The sequence below is a fragment of the Ailuropoda melanoleuca genome, chromosome 2, assembly GCF_002007445.2.
Source record: "Ailuropoda melanoleuca isolate Jingjing chromosome 2, ASM200744v2, whole genome shotgun sequence".
Classification (NCBI taxonomy): Eukaryota; Metazoa; Chordata; class Mammalia; order Carnivora; family Ursidae; genus Ailuropoda; species Ailuropoda melanoleuca.
This window is the reverse complement of record NC_048219.1, coordinates 176,634,748-176,655,040: the sequence shown is the minus strand read 5'-3', so window position 1 is coordinate 176,655,040 and position 20,293 is coordinate 176,634,748. Positions and strand designations below refer to the sequence as shown.

The window sequence follows — 20,293 nt, the reverse complement described above, 5'->3', positions numbered from 1 at the left end:
ACCCAGGATCTAGGTTTCTTGTTTTTTGTTTTGTTGGTCTGTTTTGTTTTTCTCATTCTTCTTTTCTTTTTCTGAAAAAAAATGACCCGAGAGAGAAATTCACTCCAAAAGAAAGAACAGGAAGTAGAACTCATAGTCAGGGATTTAATCAATACAGATATAAGTAAGATGCCCGAACTAGAACTAAAACAACGATTATATAGTGTATATATATTCAGAACATTTCATCCTAAAGCAGCAGAATACACATTCTTTTTGAGTGCACGTGGAACATTCTCCAGAATAGATCATATACTGTGTCACAAATCAGGCCTCAACAAATACAAAACAGATTGAGAATATACCATGAATATTTTCTGACCATAACACTATGAAACTTGAAGTCAAGCACAAGAAAAAATTTGGAAGACCACACATACATGGAGGTTAAAGAACATCCCACTAAAGATGAATGGGTTAACCAGAAATTAAATAATAAATGAAAAATACATGGAAACAAATGAAAATGAAAATATGACAGTCCAAAACCTTTGGGATGCAGCAAAGGCACAAAGGAGGTCATAACAGGGAAGTATATAGCAATACAGGCCTTTAACCTTAAGAAGCAAGAGAAGTCTCAAATACACAACCTAACCTTACACCTAAAGGAACTAGAAAAAGAACATCAAATGAAGCCTGAGAGCCCTATTGTTAGGAGCAAGACAAGGATGTCCATTCCCACCATTAGTATTCAACACAGTATTGGAAATTTTAGCCTCAGCAATCAGACAACAAAAATAAATAAAAAGCATCCAAATCAGCAATCTGAACGATGCCACCAAAAAATTGCTAGAACTGATACAATTCAACAAAGTCACAGGATATAAAATCAATGTGGGTAAATCTGTTACACTTCTTTTTTTTTTTTTAAGATTTTATTTATTCATTCGACAGAGATAGAGACAGCCAGTGAGAGAGGGAACACAGCAGGGGAGTGGGAGAGGAAGAAGCAGGCTCATAGCGGACGAGCCCGATGTGGGGCTTGATCCCACAATGCCGGGACCACGCCCTGAGCCGAAGGCAGACGCCCAACCGCTGTGCCACCCAGGCGCCCCAATCTGTTACACTTCTATACACCAATGATGAAGCAGGAGAAAAAGAAATCAAGGAATCAATCCCATTTGCAATTGCACCAAAAACCATAAGATACCTACAACTAAACCTAACTGAAGAAGTATAAGATCTGTACTCTCAAAACTCTAAAACACTTATGAAAGAAACTGAAGAAGACACAAAGAAATGGAAAAGCATTCCATGCTCATGGATTAGATGATCAAACATTGTTAAAATGCCTATACTACCCAAAGCAATCCACACATTTAATGCAATTCCTATCAATATACCACCAGTGTTTTTCACAGAGCTAGAACAATCCTAAAATTTGTATGGAACCACAAAAGACCCTGAATAGCCAAAGCAATCTCGAAAAAAAAAAAAAAGTAAAGCTGGAGGCATCATGATTCCAACTTTCAAGCTATATAACAGAGCTGTAATGATCAAGAGAGTATGGGACTGGCACAAAAACAGACACATAGATCAATGGAACAGAATAGAGAATCCAGAAATGGACCCCCAAATATATGGTCAACTAATCTTTGACAAAGCAGGAAAGAATATCCAATGGAAAAAAGGTAGTCTCTTAAACAGATGGTGTTGGGAAAACTGGACAGCCACATGCAGAAGAATGAACCTGGACCACTTTATACTATACCCAAAAATAAATTCAAAATGGAGGAAAGACCTAAATGTGAGACAGGAAACCATCAAAACCCTAGAGGAGAACATTTGAGGAGAACACAGACAACAACCTCTCTGGCCTTGGCCACAGCAACTTCTTACTAGACATGTCTCTGAAAGCAAAGGAAACAAAAGCAAAAACAGACTATTGGGGTTTCATCAAGATAAAAACCTTCTGCATAGTGAAGGAAACAATCAACAAAATAAAAGGCAACCTTCAGAATGGGAGAAGATATTTGCAAATGATATTTCTGATAATATATATATAATTCTGTTAGTATACAAAATCTATGAAGAACTTATCAAACTCAATACCCAAAAACAAATAACCCAGTTGAGAAATGCACAGAAGAAATGAATAGACAATTTTCCAAAGAAGACAAACAGATGGCTAACAGACACATGAAAAGATGGTCAATATCCCTTATCATCAGGAAAATACAAATAAAAACCACAATGAGATATCACCTCACACTTGTTGGAATGACTAAAATTAACAACACAAGAAACAGGTTTTGTCAAGGAAGGGGAGAAAGGGGAACCCCTTGTACTGTTGGTTGGAAGCCACTCTGGAGAACAGTTTGAAGGCTCCTCTAAAAGTTAAAAATAAAACTAGCCTACAAACCAGCAATTGTACTACTAGATATTTACCTAAAGTATGCAAAAATACAGATTCGAAGTGGTACATGCACCCTGATGTTTAGAGCAACATTATCAACAATAGCCAAACCATGGAGAGAGCCCAAGTGTTCACTGACTGAGGAATGGATAAAGATGATGTGGTATATAGATACATATTACATATATGTAATGGAATATTACTCAGCCATCAAAAAATGAAATTGTGCCATTTGGATGGAGCTAGAATGTATTATGCTTAGTGAAATAAGTCAATCAGAGAAAGACAAATGCCTACGATTTCATATGTGGAATTTAAGATATACAAAATAGATGAACATATGGGAAGTGGGGGGGAAGGAGAGAGGAGAAACAAATCATAAGAGACTCTTAACTACAGAGGACAAACTGAGGGTTGATAGAGGGAGGTGGATAGGGGATGGGCCAGATGGGGTATTGGGTATTAAAGATGGTACTTTATGTGGTGAGCACTGGGTATTTTTGTGTAAGTGATAAATCACTGAATTCTATTCCTGTAACCAATATTGCACTGTATGTTAACTAAAAATAAAATTAAAAAAATAAAATAAAATAAAAGTCTTAGCCACTAAAATAAAAGCATTTCCAAGAATAAGTATTAACCAACTTATGCCAAAGGTATTATGAAGAAAACTGCCAAAGGAGAAATAAAAAACAACTCATTTCTAAAGCAAACAAGATGCCATCCTACATAGTGTTTTTTATATGCCTTGGGAAGGCACAAAGACACTTTAGAAACTACTGACTTCAATGCAATGCCCTGGAGACATTCTGTTCAGGAGAAGACATTGTTACAGGGCTATATGTCCTGTGTTCTTCTTCCCTCTGAAACAGACCAAAGATGAAGGGGAAGGGTTTAAACGTGAGAGGAGTGTGTCTCTGTTTATAGACCCTCCCAACAGCATACACATGTTAGGACCCCAAAAACAGACAAACAAACAAACAAACAAAAAACTATGACTATATGAAGAGAAAAAAGTAATTTGATAGTGTAAATTCTTTTTTTTCAAAGTCTCATTTTTTCTTAATTCTTCGAAGAATAAAGAGAACTACAGATCATTTGCAAAGATTGCTTCAGGCCACAAGAGCAGGAATCCAAATGAGAAGGCCTGATGTGTGTGAAGCAGCCATTGCGTGAAGTTTTTCTTTGATATAATATGATCTGCTTATCTAATTCCAAGCTAGAATACATTAATGGTTTAAAACAGTTTAAGATTCAGGTGAATCCTCCTTCTCATGCAGTAGAACTCATGAATAAGAAATATGTGCCAGTTCATGTCACCTAACTACAGATATATGCAGTGAAAGAAGATTCAGTTACTTCTGATCCAACATTATATATTTCTGTGTCATCCGAATAAAGGCTACGTTTTGTTCACACATGTTAGGATTGTACTCAGTGAAGTAGAGTTATACAGCAAAGATTTGCTAAAAGGGCAGAAAGAAAGAAGTCATCTTCATTAATGTTAGTTTTAGAAAATAACCTGGATCTGCTGATTAGAATTTCCTCACCTGCATATAGATGCAGAGGCATCTTTGTACATAGATGTACATAGACATGGGTCTTTAATTTTGTCAGATTCAAACCTGCTTTCATACACCTCATTATGTGATCAAAATGAGGTACATAGGTAGGCATGGTAAATACTTTTGGAATTAAGTATTCAGTGAGAATATTCTTTCAATCCTACAGTGAAATTTATTTGCTTTGCTGAGAAAGGTTGAATACCAAAGACTTCACATACAAACGAATATATACTTGAAAGTGAAGAGTTGTGATCATTTTGGCAAAATGTTTTATTTGATTAGAGAATTTACTCATCCAGTGTTAGTAAGTAAAAATTGCACATTAAAAAGGAGTATTATAGTTGAATGGTGTTACCACCGACAGAAAAGACAATATTTGTAGACAGTATTTTCATCTAAGTTCAATTCTCTCATCACTCTATCTTACAGAAGTTAATAAACTATCCAAAGAGAGAAAGTTTCAAAAGGTGCTCAGATTTTTTTATTTCTCATTCAATATAGCTATGTGAGGACAAGGCCAAAGATATCCTACTGCAGAAGGTAATGAATGGAAAGAAATTCTATGGAACTGTTTATTTAAATTCAGGCACTGAAGGATATATATCTTTCTAAAGAGAGAGAAGTTACAAAGGAGGAATTTAACTATTTACAATCCATGGAACAACTGTAACAGAAATATATATGGGAGAATATAGAAAGTAACTATTTTGAAAGGGGCAAGGATTTAAGAGTAGATTTTGAGGAAAAAGGTGAGACAGAAGACGAGGTAACATGGCATTAGCTAACCATGAGGTAACATGGCATTAGCTAACAAGTAGGGACTACAGAGAGTATTTCAAAAGGTACAGAAAACAGGAGATTATGATGTGGCAAAAGGACAACAAAGATAAAGACAACTAGAGCAGAAACATGAATGCTTTATGACATAGAACAAATTATTCATAAAAGCCAGTGTTGGATTACCCAATAGAAAGATAAAGCATATGCCTGAGGCACCAGCAAAGCAGCTGCACCAAAATAGGAAGGAGGATAAAGGGCAAAGAGAAAAAGGAAAAAAGAATGAGAAAGAGAGAGAGTTTTTTAAAGAGTTTTATATTTTGAAGTATAAGTAAATAGAATAGCATTGAAAGGGTTTTTGCAGGGATAAATCAAATTTTGATCGACTTTTACACACATTTTTTTTTGTTTTCATTTTTAATTATATGTGGGAGGAGTGATTTTTTGTGTGTGCTTAAGACCTTAAAAACTCACAGTCTGACTCTAATAAGGAAAATGAAATAGGAAAGAAAAGTGTGGCCATTAGAGGCTAGGCCAGGAGACTTCTTAGAAGACAGTAATCTTCAACTGAAATTTTAAGAAAAAAGCATAGGGTAGATTATTAGAGAAGAGTCTATAAAGAATTTAATTAGGAGAAGATTAGGAGAAAAAACAACTAGGGATAAATAAGACACTAGTGAGGGTCAGAAGGGAAAAAAAAAAAAAAAACTACAGATCTTAACTAGACAGGGAATATGGCAACTAATTGATCAGGAAAACCAGCCAAAGTGATTTTAGAATAGAGTTAGTAAGACAAAGGAACTTAAATAGCCAACAATTTTGGGGGGAAAAAAAAGAAAAGAAAAGAAAAAAAAGAAAAGAAAAGAAAAGAGAAAAAAAAGAAAAAGAAAATACCCCTGAAGGAATCACACTGATTTTAAGACTTACTATGGGGCTATAGTAATCAACACTGTATGGTATTAGTGGAGGAATAAATGGCACATAATTTTTTGTGTTTTTGTCTGTGAATTTTCATCAAATGGTATTGGAATAATTGGTAATTTACAAGCAAAAAAACCAAAACAAACAGACAAAAAAAACTTCAACCTAAATCACACAGAATTTCAGACAAAGGATATGCACTCAGAATATTTAAAGAACTTTCAACAGAAACTCAACAGCAAGAAAATGAAAAACCCAATTAGAAAATGAGCCAAAATATGAACAGATATTTCACCAAAAAAAGATACATAGATAGAAAATAAGTGCATGAAAACCTGTTCAACATCATTAGCCGTTAGAGAAAAGCAAATTAAAACCATGATGAATACTATTATGCACCTATTAGAATGGTTAAGATAATAAAAAAATACTGGTAGTACCAAATTCTGATAAAATGAGGAGGAACTTTTTCATATATTGCCAGTAGGAATGTAAAATAGCATAGTTACACTGGAAACTAGTTGGGCAGATTTTTATAGAGTTAAATATCTATTTACCATACAACTCAGCAATTGCACTCTTAGTCATATATCCTACCAAACTGAAGTGTTACATTCACACAAAAATCTGTACACAATAATGTTTACTGCAGGTTTATCTGTACTATCCCCAAACTGTAAATAAAATGTCTTTCAAGGAACAAAGAGATAAACTGTGATATATCCATAGAATGGACTATTGTTTAGCAATAAAAAAGAATGAACTATCAATACACAAAATAGTTGAATAAATCTCAAGGGTGTTTTGCTGATTGAAAAACAGCCAAACTAACATCCAAACTCAGATGGACACATATGGTATGATTCAATGTAAATAACAATTTTGAATTGACAGTAACAGAAATAGAGAGCAAATCAGTGGTTGCCAAGGGTTAGAATTCAAGAAACAGTATGATCATTAAGGGGTAACAGGAGGGAGTTTCTTTATGGTGATGGAAAAACTGTGTCCTCATTATGTTGTTATGTTATTCTAATTCACACGTGATAAAATTTCATACAATTATATACCCACACACATAAAACTGAATGTAGAAACTGGTGAAATCCAACTGTGCTTGACTTAATAATACTGTGCCAATGTAGTTTCCTAGTTTTGATAATATATAATGGTCAGATATTACCATTGGAGAAATTTGGGCGAAGAGTACATGGACACTACCATTTCTCAACTTATTGTGAGTATTTAACTCAAAATAAAAATTACAAAATGTAATAGGGAATCATCTAAAATTTACTGGGGTGCCTGGGTGGCTCAGTTGGTTAAGCATCTGCCTTTGGATCAGGTCATGATCCCAGGGTCCTGGGAGTGAGCCCTGCATCAGTCTCCCTGCTCAGCAGAGAGCTTGCTTCTCTGTCTCCCTCTGCTGTTCTCCCTGCTTGTGCTCTCTCTCTCTGTCAAATAAATAAATAAAATATAATTTTTAAAAAGAATTTACTGAACAGAGAAGGCTGAAATTATTTCAACAATGCATTTGTAAGACATTCTCCAACAATTTGTTTGTAAGAATTGGAAGAAAAAGTCAGACTCCATTTTCTCCTAGACTGATAATAAAAGTCTATTTAAATACGTAGGTCAACTGAAGAACTGAATTCTGTGATATAAAATATAGCTAAAATATAAGTATGATAGATACTACATTTATATTTGCAAGGGGATGATTTTGAGAGGAATAAAGGGTTAGAAAGAGGGTGGATTATTTGAAAAATGGTTGCCATTATTCCTATTTCTAAATGCACACTCTTGGGTAGTCTCCTCCAACACTGATCTTGGCTATGCGATTTTGTTTGGTCAATGGGGTACTAGAAAGAGGAGATTTGAACAAGTTCTTGTTCATTAGGGATTGCTCTTTCTTGCTGTTGGATTCTTTTTGCCATATGTGGAGAAACTCAGGCAAGCCTGCTGGAGGATGAAGGGCTGACCACAGGGAGAGTGACCCCAGATGCCCCAGCTGAAGCTTTAGACATGTGAATGAGGCCATCTTAAACCACCCAGTCCAGGCAAGCCAGTCCAGAATACAACCACCCAGCCAACACCTGGAGAGAAAGAGAGAGGGGAAAAAATATCTATCTCTATCTCATCTCTATCTCTATCATCTATCTATCTATCTATCTATCTATCTATCTATCTATCTATCTAAACTACTGATGGACTTGGTAATGGGAAGATTAGAAAGTTTTCCTCCAAATGCTTCTATTTGCTTAGTGAAATAAAAAATCCAGATCATCAGCTGAGAGGAAAAAGGAATAGGGAAGCTGTTAGGGATTTGAAGATAGAGGAGGAAGGTATGAAATATTCATCTCATATGGTAGAAAGTTAATTAACAGAATAGATGCAGTAGGATTCAACTTGTGAGTTGATGTTATAAATAAGTGAAACCAGTCAGCATGTTTCATTTTGTTGTTGTTGTTGTTGTTGTTTTTCTAGTCATGCTTAGCTTATCAGGTACAGGCATAGAGTAGGTAGAGAATTTGGCTTAACCAGAATTGGGGTTTTGACAGACAAGAAATATGGAGCAAAGGAGGGCCAAGGGAATTGAAGCTATGTGGGAAGGTGAGGTCACTGTGATGGATATTGGGATTCACTCTGGGTAAGAAGGGAACAGAAGGCAATTATCAAGGGAGAGAAAAACAAAACAAAACAGTGGAGGCACTGAATTACCAATACCACTGGAAAGAATTGTTGGAGTGGTAATATTGGAGTATACAAGCTAGAGAGAGTGAAGATGGTGCTTATAGAGCAGAAAATTAAAAATCAAAATTTGAAAGTTGTTGGAAGTAAGGAAATGAAGAAACTGAGAGGCCAAGGTGTTAGATGAATTTTTTGCTTGAATATTGATGTTGCACTCAATGAAGACAGTAAACCATGAACTAAATTATTCAAAATATAAAGGGGATGACCAGGAGGTTAAGTATATGATTATAAAATGGCGAAGTGGCTAATGGTACAGTCTCAAAGCATGTGCTTCTATAAAGCTGTGGCTTGGGGAAGGTGGGAGGAAGCAAAAGTGGTGTAGAATTGACTGTGAAGAGCATGGTGGGAACATAAACCATTAGTTTATGCATTAATTAAACAAATTTTATTACTTTCCCGGTATGATCCAAGCTCTGTTTGGGGACTGAGAACACATTAGTGAATAAACTGCAAGGTTCTGCGGTAGGTGGCATTTGTGTCTGTACTGCAAGCAATTTTAACTTTTACTATTTTCTATAGATGAATTAATGTATGATGATGTGTACAAAACTCTAAAGTACATTTTATGTTTGCTCCTCAAAGATAGGATTTACATGCTTTCCATGCTTAATATTCATGAGGAGATATAAATCTTTAGGGAAGGATTAAGAGGAGGGAGGTGGGGGCTCCATTAAAAAGGGGACTCAATCTCCTCAAGGGGGGGTCAGTTTAAGCAAGAAGATGAAAGAATACATTGAAGATACTGAGGATATAGAATATTTTGCTGATAGCAGGCATTAAATTCCAAAACATGCAGTAGGAGATCAGAGGTAAATGAGAGATCAAGTCTGATTGGTAGATATATGGACAATATGTAGAATATAATAGCTGGTTAATTGAGGTAATCCAAATAAACAGGGCTGTTAGTCTAGTGGAATTAATCCCAATAATTTCTAAAGGAACACTGAACAATCCATTCCAATTTGGGGATTGGATTCTTAGGTAAATTTTAGTGGTGAGGATATGAATATAAATAATAAGAGCCACGATAATTCAGATAATAGTTAATTTATTTTTGGAGATATTGCTGAAAGCCTCAGGTCTAGGACTTTGTAGTCTGACTAGAAATTAGTAAGAGGAAAAGAGAGCAAGGAGTAAAGATGACTGCATACATAATTAACATGTGCTTGTTAATGTTATTGTGTAAGAAATTTACAATTCATAATGAATATTAAGCATGCTGCAGGCAGCATTTTTGGTGCATGGACATCTAATTTATTGTAATTTTGCATATACCTATGATACATTAATTCATACATGTAAAATAATTAAGTTAAATTTATTCTGGAGTTGCTGACATTAATATTCTCTAAAAAGCAAATTTAATTTGTCACATGATAACTACAGGAATAGACAACAAAGAAGTTATACAACATCTCTAAAATGGGAGGCATCAGATGCTTCTATAAACTTGTCAGAAATCTGGACAAAGATAAGAAAAAAATGTCAAATGCTCACTCTTTTACAGTAGTTAGGGCTTTCATATAAAGATATATTTTGTGTTTCCAGGCTAAAATGATGCACCTTTTAAAATGCATATTTAGATAACCACCATGAATTTCCAACAGTAACTTTATTTTTTTCTAAAAATTCATTCTTTTATTTTAGAGAGAGAGAGACAGAGAGGAGCAGAGGGACAGAGAGAGAATCTCAAGCAGACTCTGAGCTGAGTGCGGAGCCCAACACGAGGCTCTGTCTCACAACCCCAAGACCAGGACCTGAGTCAAAACCAAGAGTCAGATGCACAGCTGACTGAGCCATGCAGGTGCCCCTCCAACAGTAACTTTAAATCTTAAATTTATGAGTAAGAAATTTTACTGGGACATGTATTTAGAGAAAAATACATAAAATAACTATATATAACTCATTCAACCCTTTCAAGCTTAATTTTTAAGTGAATGCATTACTTAGCATGAGTGAGAAAAAACAATTTTTGGACCCCTCTGAATCTGTCAGTATACTCAAGAAATTATATAATTTACGTGGTTTTACTAGCCAGAGGTAAAAATAAACAAACAAATAAATAAAACACATCTTATAATTGTTTCTAATCGTTATTGCTGAATAGCATTTTAGATTGTTTCTTGCTAATGTATATTATTCTAAAACTCACCATATTCTTCCTTTCTTCCTTACTCAAAACTCAATCTCACAATACCAGACAGGTATTAATATACCAATAATCCATGCCCTTGAGTCTTAATACTTCTTACATTATGTTTTAAAACCATAAATATTGTACAAGATGTCCTTCATCTCTATTATCTACAACTTTGCAAATGAATCATAAAGAGCATGAAATATATTACCAATGAAATATCATATATTATAAACACTAAGCTCAATTTTTATAATTTACTTGGTGTTATCTCAAAAACAAACTGACATAATAATCCCAAACCAAACTGAAATAGAATCATCACTGAAAAGTTCATTCTTCAAGTGAAAACTGCTTTAAACTATCTAAAATGGGATGTTTCTGTGTTATGGAACCTATAGGCTACTAGTAAAACTCAAATGCAAATGAAAAAGATCATCCTTATAAAGATGAGACTACTCCTCATCATTTTAAATGTCCACCTCATTGATGACTATTATTCCTAAGACTATAGTTCTTTCCAATAATAGAGAAGTAGGACACACAATACCTCAGAAAGCCAGTCACTCTCAATGATAGTCGTTTTGCATCTCTAGAGCTAAGGAATTAATCTTCATATCAATGGCCAAGAAGAGAGCTCCTCTAATAATTTATAATGTGTGGCTAATCAGTGACACCTTCCATAAGGTAAGTTCTACTGGGACTACAGCTTTATTTGTCCAGTTCAGGACTATATCCCCAGCTTCAGGGATATGACTTGGCACATAGTTGGTAAATATGGAATAAAAGAATAAATAATCAATTTCTAAATAAGAAAGCAATTTTTATCAATTCTGTGGTCTAATCTAGTAAATGAATTAAGAAGTTGTAGGCCAAATGAAAAGCAATGATTTTTCTACAAAGTGAAATTACTCCTAGATGTATCACTTCTTGCAGGACCCATTCTAGGTTGTGAGGTAGCCAAAGGCCAGACACGGGGATACTCATTCCATGTTCTTTGACTGAAGATGGTCTGGTCCATTTTATATGCAGAACACACATTAAATTATTTGAAATTTCTATGAAAAGTATATTCTCTAGTGTTTCATTTAAGAAAACAAATTCATTATTATCCAAATAGGCAGTATTTCCCATCTAATAATATGGTTTTATATAAGAAAGTAGATTAATTCCACCTATATTTTTATTGTTTGCTATTTTTACATCATCTAGTTTACTTCTTTTATTTTGATTTGATGCATTTGGACATTCACTTCATTTCAGTAACAACGGAATCAAATCTTAGAGTTTACTCTAAATGAAAACCATTTCAGTAATTTCAAAACAATAATAATACTTAGTTTTTGCTGTCTCAAATGGGTTTCAAACAAGTTGGTTTTGTAGTCATGGATAAAACATAGGTAAATAAATAAATATTTTGATTAGGTACATAAAATATTGAAGATGGTCAATTATTTATGTAACTCTAAAATTAATTTTGAGCTAAATGTTTAAACTCACAGCATTAATACTAAAATATGTACATACACCAATGTGGGTAGACACGCACATACACACACACACATATATGATCAAACTTTAAATATAAAAATACATGTGATTCTACTTTTTTACTTCATGTATACTATGGCTATAGATCATTTTATTTTAATGTATATTAATGAAGAAATATACTACACCTTTTTAGTCATCAGCACTGAGGAGAACTAAAACTCATCTATTAACCAGATCTTTTTTGGTGGGGATGCAAAAACGGTGTTGCATTTTTTGTATGTTAAATTGTTTGCTTTGATTGGTGGGAATAAAGTAATAAAATATCATGTTTTAGTATACATATATTCACTCATTGCAATATCCTTAGTTTGACCTATACTCATCTAAATTATTTCTTTTTTTTTCCCAAGATTTTGTTTATTTTAGAGAGAGAGAGAGAGAGCACAAGCAGGGGGAGGAGCGGAGAAGGAGGGAGAAAGTGGAGGATAGAATCTCAGGCAGACTCTGTACTGAGCATAGAGCCTGACTTGGGCCTGGATCTCATGACCCTGAGATCACGACCTGAGCCGAAACCAAGAGCTGGACCCTTAACTGACTGAGCCACCCAGGAACCCCCAAATTATTTCTAATATACAGTTTAGCTGGTTTGTAAGATAACAGAGAGTGAGCCTTATTTAGCACAAGTTAAATACAAATTACAGAACTCATTTATATTAAACAGTATTTGTTTTATAAATATATAGGGCCAAATTTTGAAATCTTAATGATATCTACCTCTTTTAATTGATCAACCAAGGTACATTGATATCAAATTTCTGCAGTGGACAGAGTTGCTTGAAGCATTCTTCACACGTATACTCAAAGCCAAATTAGTTGTGAGAGCATCCTGATTTTTAAATCATTCTATAATTTACTAAATGACATCAGAACGCTAGCTTTAACATATTTTTCTTCATGAAATAGGTATTTCTTCAATAATGCTTATTAATTATGTACTGTATTGGGGTGAAGATGAGAGTGAAAAATATATGCTTTTTTCATTTTTTATGCTTATCTATATATTTATGTTCAATAATATGCAGGTATAATTTAAAGCCTATATTTCAAGGGGAAACTATTCACTTAAATATAAACAAAAATCCGAGAACATGTAACAATTGATTTATTATCCATGGAATGGAATAAATTGATCACAAGAGGTCAATTTAAGTATGTTACCATTCCTTTTAATGTAACAATTATGTTTCAAGGATTGCTTTAGCAGCCTATTAATACATACCTTGGGTGCCTTTTCAAGCAAAAGAAGGCAAACTGGGGGGCTTTACAATACCAGACAGGTATTAATACACCAATATCCATGCCCTTGAGTCTTAATACTTCTTACATTATGTTTCAAAACCATTAATATTGTACAATATGTCCTTCATCTCTAATATATCCACTTTGCAAATGAATCATAAAGAACATGAAATATATTATTAATGAAATATTGTATATTATAAATACTAAACTCCATTTTTATAATTTATTTGGTGCTATCTTAGTATTACTAATTTATAATAAAAATTAATTTTTCCCATTTTAGAGTCTACATTGGTGCATTATTTGCCCAGAAGAAATTAATAGTACATATTATTAAAAGAAGATAACTCATCATAAGAGAATCTTAATATTCTACATTTCCTTTTTCTTAATTTTAGCTGTTCCCTTCATCCATAGCCTTCTATTTCTCTCATCTCATCCAGCCCAGGGGTTATGATTGGAAATGAATAATTAAATTAAGAAGGAAGCAATGCTAGTGGGCAGGATGGAACATTCAAGTCTCTTCAATTGAAATCACCTGTTAGATGAAAAATGAGAAGGCGTTCCTCATTCTACAGCCTTTTCTGGAATGCCAGTTGATTAATTTGCTTGGAAAAATGTTTTATAAAGTTTATGATAGTGTTCCAGCATAAAGAGAATGAACCTTTTGGTTTTTAGGTGTCTCAAAATTTAACAGGGTGATCTGTTTTCTTTCTCTTTCAATACACAATTCTTCAGCATTCCTGTTGGCTTTGTCTTCCAAATCTATCCAGAATACAAAAATTCTTATTCTCCTCACTATTCCCATAATGGTGCAAACCTTTACCACCTTCGGCCTAGACTGTGGCAATAGCTTCCCAGGCAGTCTTCCTGCGCTATCTTTGTTCCCCCACCCCTCTCCTACCACAGTGCCATCTCAGCACAGTAATCAGAGTCATCTTGTGAAAGTGTAAAACAGATGATGTGACTGTTCAGCTCAAAATCCTCCAGTGCTTTCCTATCCCATTGAGAATAAAGGTCAAGTCACTCAAATACGCTACAAGATCCTGTCTCATATGTGCTCCCCTACATAACTAACTGCCTTACCTCTGCCATTTACTCATCTGCTTACACTACTCCAGACACATTGGCCCCCTTCCTGCTCCTTAGTCACAGAAATCCTGCCACCGCTAGAGGGGAGCTCACTACTAAGGAAAGCCTGAAATGCTCTAGATATCTTCTTAGTCTGCTGTCTTACCTACTTCCGATTACCCAAATATCAACTTTACAGTGAGAATTTCCCTGACCATCTTGTTTAAAATTGCAATTCTTCCTAATGCCCACCATTGCTTTCCAACTTTCATATTTTTTTCTTTACCAAACTTGAGACTTTTAAATACTATACATAATTATTTTTTTTTATTTGACTTATTTTCTGCTTCCCAATAGATGCCATCTACATGAAGACAGGAGCTTTTTGTCAGTTTTGTTCACTGCTATAGCTTAGTGACTAGAACAATGCAAGTAACAGAGTGCTCAATGCATACTTGGTTCAAAATAAATTTTGAAAAACAAACCTGTAAGGTCAACTACATGAAAGGTAATATTTCTATTCTATCAGCTTGACTGCAATCAGCAAAACTGATTCTTGTCAGTAAATATAGTCAATACTACTATAAAATTGAGATTCTCAGTATTTTATTGTTTAAATGAAATCATTATTATTGAATCAGTTTCCCACTAATGGAGACACTAATATTTAATAGTTGTACATTGTCTTATAATTTACTATTTTTACAGGCATTAACTTCCATGCAAACCAATTATTTAACTTAAAGGTATTGCTATTGGCATGTAGGATTTTAGAGGCTCCAACAGTATTGCAACAGAATTAAGGATGGAAATAGAAAGAGCAAGGGGAGAAAAAGGAGAGGGAATTGAATAGACATTTATTAACAGTACCGAATTTCTATTACCACTCCATCCAAATAATATTGAGAACAGTGGCAGGGCTTGTCTTAGTTGCCTTATTACTACGTCATGAGGGGAAAACATATCACTGGACAAACAGTCGTGGGTTCTTAATTTTGGACTGGGCAGGCTAAAGTGCTATAACAAATAGACTGGAAATATAGTGTCTCAAACAAAAGGGAAGTTTATTTTCTTATTGCTTAAGAGTCCAGAGCATTTTCCAGGCCAAATGAAGGTAGAGAATGGGGGTGGCTTTACTTCAAGCAGACTGATGATTACTCTGTCATTTTCAGTAATTGGCTTCTAAGATTACTCTTGTCCTTGTCATTGATATCCCATCTCACCACAAGGGAAAAAGAACATAGATATGGCACATATCATTTCAACTAATACTCTGTTATAGAGAACTTAGTAACATAATCACACTCAACTAAAGGGAGGCCAAGAAAAAAAAATTTAGATAGTCAGCCAGGCATCCAACTAATAATATGGAAGTCGAAGAGAGTGGCTTCTGGTGAAGAGCTAGTAGTCTCTGCCACAGCGTGGCCTTTTGCCCACCAAACACCTGTACCATCCTTCCGTCCACATGTTCTCACTGACCTCCCACCCTGTGCACCGAAGGAGACAACACAAAGTGCTACTCCTTTATGGCATGATCTCTGCATGACGCACAGTTGGCTCCATTGGGGTCAGAGTCATCTCATGTTCTGGTGACCAACCAAATAATAGACAAGTTTTCTGCCTTCTCCATCACCACAAAGAATGTACGTTGAAGCAAGAACAGAAAAACTGCAACACAAACTCCAGTACAAAAAGTAGAAAAATGGGGAACCCCCAAGAGTCTCTCGTCTAAATAGTGATAGAATCCTGGGCAGGCATCATGAGGAACTTTGCCATGGCACTGAAGAAAATTCCTTGATTGAATCATGTCTCTCTTCCTAAAAGGAGCTCCTGCACCCATGGTTCTTTGTGGCCTCTGGCTTTGTTTATGGAAGGTTTTTTTTCTTGTCCATTATCCCCTATGAGCACATCTAAAGGGGGTACGATGGCCTGTGCCTTCATTGTGCACTGTAAAATACTAGAAGTGAACTTCCTTTGAATGCAAGTTCAGGGCCCTGAGGACCGTTTTTAGTTTGAAGAGTCTGAAGGGTCAGTGTTCTTAAGAATAGGCTCATTGCTTCCTTGTCAATAAAATTCTCTCAAAAACTCCCAGGGTCTCCAACATATTTGCTTCCAGTCAATGTAAGGCAGGAGTAATCACAAATTACTTTTTTAAACATAGTTCTTAAACCTGCTTTATTTTTCTCACTCAACTTAATCTTGAGGGCATCTGAAACAATACTCCTGGATATAAGGAGAGCAGATATATATCTCACTGTTTGGGGTCCAAAAGCCGTTGAGCGTTACAAACACCTCTGTGTCCTTCCATCCTTGTTTTAAACCATTCAATTCTTGCCAGTGCGATATCTTGTTACAGCAGTGGGGGCAGCTACATTCAGTAACATTTTGGCTTTTCCAACCCCCTCCTCTCAAGCTAGAAGCTAAGCAGGTACATGGTCTGCCTTCCAAATATCAGAGCGATAGTCTGGTAGAGCCACTCAGCCAAATACCCAGCTGCCATAGGAGAAATGCAACTAGGAGTCACCCAGAATACCCTACCTAATATTATAAATTAGAGAAGCATTGCATTTTCTCTGATTGCTTCAATATTCTTGCATTTAAAAATTACTCGTAATCTCATTGAAGGTAGTGATGGAGTCTTAAATTTTTCTAATATTTCTAACATAGTGGAACACTGATCATTTTATGAATATTTATTGATGATCTATGCTTTAAAGAAACACAAGCCATTTTTTTATAGCTGACTGAGATCTTTTCTGATTTTCCTATCCCATTTTAACCACTTTATAGATTTATGTAGGATAACACAGAACAATTAAATTTTAGTTTAAATGTAGATGGGAGCAGGGAGAGCTCTTTCTCCACACGTATACGTTGATTTCTTATCATTCATGCAACTGAACTACTGCGTGCCAAGGACAGCCTACTTAGAATACAATGGTATGTGAGAATGTGTGTGTCTGTGTTTGTGCATAAGTGTGCATGTGTGCTTAAGATTGACTTTTAATAAATATATTTGAAAATTAAGGTAGAAGTCAATGATCACTAATTGAAACACATATAAATTTCTGCTTTATATAAATAATTATTCAGATCATTGAAATACTCCTGCTAATTATTCATAGAAACTTTGTGGATTGTCGACACATCCAAACTAATCGTACCACAGATAGTGTTCAGAGATTCTTTTTTTTTTTTAAAGATTTTATTTATTTATGTGACAGAGAGACAGCCAGCGAGAGAGGGAACACAGCAGGGTGAGTGGGAGAGGAAGAAGCAGGCTCCCAGTGGGACTCGATCCCGAAACGTCGGGATAACGCCCAGAGCCAAAGGCAGACGCTTAACGACTGCGCTACCCAGGCGCCCCTGGTAAGAGATTCTTATTATCATTTAGTAAATGTGGCTCTTGATCTGGGATTTTTTATGTTAATTATGATTCTCAGTTATCCAACTTTCTGATAAGGAGCTAATTGGATGTTTTTGGCAAGTAATGTTCAATTGAAGAGCAGTTGCAAGGCTAGGGACCTGACATCAACTAAAGAATGCCCAAGACTAAGCCAGGAGCTCAAAGATAAAAGCAAATTATAAAAGAGAAGAATATATTTTAAACTTCTCCTTCTCTGGTGAACAGTAGAACCTACAATATAATTTTTTTTTATTAAAAACTATGTGGCATCAGGACAAGAGTATACGACCGAGCACAGCACAGCTTCTGCCACCAACATCCTACCAAGGCAAATAACTTCTCCCCTTAAATCAATAAGCCAGTTCCAATAACCTATGAAATTATAAAGGTACTAGTTTTAGACATATCTACAAAGTACTGATCCATGAGTAACTTTAAATTACAACCCAGTGTTTTGAATATGACTCAAAGATATATCAATAGCCACTATAAAAACAATCAATTTCTCCCTTATTTGCCATTATTTGTCCACTACCTCACCTTCAAAATTGATATATATCTGTCTGACTTTGGTGATGAAAGTAAGCTCTTGACATTGATGGCAAATTTGAAATACAAAGAATTTTTGATATCAATTAGGAACAATTTTCATCTGTTATATCAATTCTACTGGGCAACAACTGGAAGATAATATCTGGATATCAGGGTCATGGAGAAAAGTCATTAGATCAAAAAGTTTGAAATCATTCTAAGTAGGGCTGAGTCTACTGGGAATTGATTTTTCAACAATAGTTTTTTTTTAAACACTGAATGATTAAAACATTGGAAAATATATTATATTTTAGAATGCACCACAATCTTAGGATTCTCATCTAAGCCAAAAGTGATAAAAATTAAAATTAAAATTCGACACATGTTAAAACTTCAGTTATAGAAAATGAATAGTCTTACAGATGTACTGTATAACACAGTACATATAGTTAACAACACTGTATTGTATATTTAAAATTTTGCTAGATTTTATATTAAAAGCTCTTACCAATAATAATAATAATAGTAATAAAAGAAGACAGGAAAAGGCTTCTGGAGGTGATGATACGTTTATGTCATAGATTGGTGGTGTTGTATACTGATTCATAGGTGTGTACTTATTACCAAACTCATCAAGTTGTGTATATTAAATATGTACAGCCTTTTGTATGTCAATCATACATCAATAAAGTGTTTTTTTTTAATTCCAGTATACTATTATAATAAATATTTATTAAATCTGATCACATAATATAGAAACATAATAAAATTAAGAATTGCATATGATTGATTACTCCAGATAAGCAAATGGTATCCGTTTGAGAATTAAAACACATCTTAAATTATCACTACTCTAGATAGAAATAGGTCTAAATTATATTATTAGGAACCATGTTTTCCCATGCAGAATATGCCAAACATTATTCAGTTGAATCTGAATAACTCAGGTGGGTTATGTTATTTATTCATTAATGTCCTGTATCTGTCAAGTCAGGAGACAAAACTTGTACCTATCATTTTAACAGTAAGAATTTAATATATGGGATTGTTACCTATGTATAAAGTTGTTAAGTAGATGATTAAGTAGAGAAAAAGAGAACTGCCACTGTAGGAAAGAGCTACCATCCATAGGACTTAGTGAATAAAGGAAGTAGGGTGGATTGTTGAAACCTAGAAACTTGAAGAGGGGTGCCTGTAGAACTGAAACTTAGCCCTCTGAGGACAGGGCACTTGTCTACTGGTATTGGTGTTCCTCAGCTCAGAAAAGGGGCCATGCTGAGCTGGGAACACAGACCTCTGAGAAGGGGGTGCTTGTTTGCTGGAGCTAATGTCTCTGATGACAGCATGATGCAGCTTTTTGTGCAAGCATTAGAAAAACTGCCAACTGGATTTATCTGCTGTGGTAAGAACAAAGTGCGATTGCTGAGGTGAAGTGTTGCTAGGGTGATGCTCACTGGTCCTGAAGAAGCCCATAGGAACGAGACAAGGAGAAGCAAGTCCCTTCTTTCTCCCGCAGCCTTGCAGTCTCCTACAAACATCCCCTATTGCCAAAGCCTAAAAGGGAGTCTGCTGACAAAGCAAAAATGTAGTTTGCAAAGTTCCAGCTGCAGCATCACAAAAACAGGTATGGAAGAGTAAGTTTGGTGCTGAGAAACAAAAGCATAATAACTGGTACATGGACTTAGGAGACTGTCAGCTTATGCATAGGATAGAGCATACCCCTTCAATGAATCCTCCCAGAAAAACTGTTGACTTTTTGCAAGCACATTACTTGCCCTCTTTCCTAAATATGTTACCCAGAATTCAAGAAAGAATGGGTAGAGTTTGTTCAAGGTACTGTTTTACCTGTAACCCGAAATCAATAGTGTTTACCTTCACAGTGAGTCAATTTTTCTCCTACAAAATAAACTACAATAGCTCAGTGACAATTGTTTACCTAAATT

General features: G+C 35.0%; 1 protein-coding gene across 1 annotated transcript in view; it reads right to left on the bottom strand.

Moving 5' to 3' along the window:
• The window catches only part of SPAG16 (sperm associated antigen 16), a 964,037-nt gene that overhangs the window by 456,096 nt on the left and 487,648 nt on the right, over positions 1 to 20,293 (bottom strand). The window lies entirely within an intron of this gene.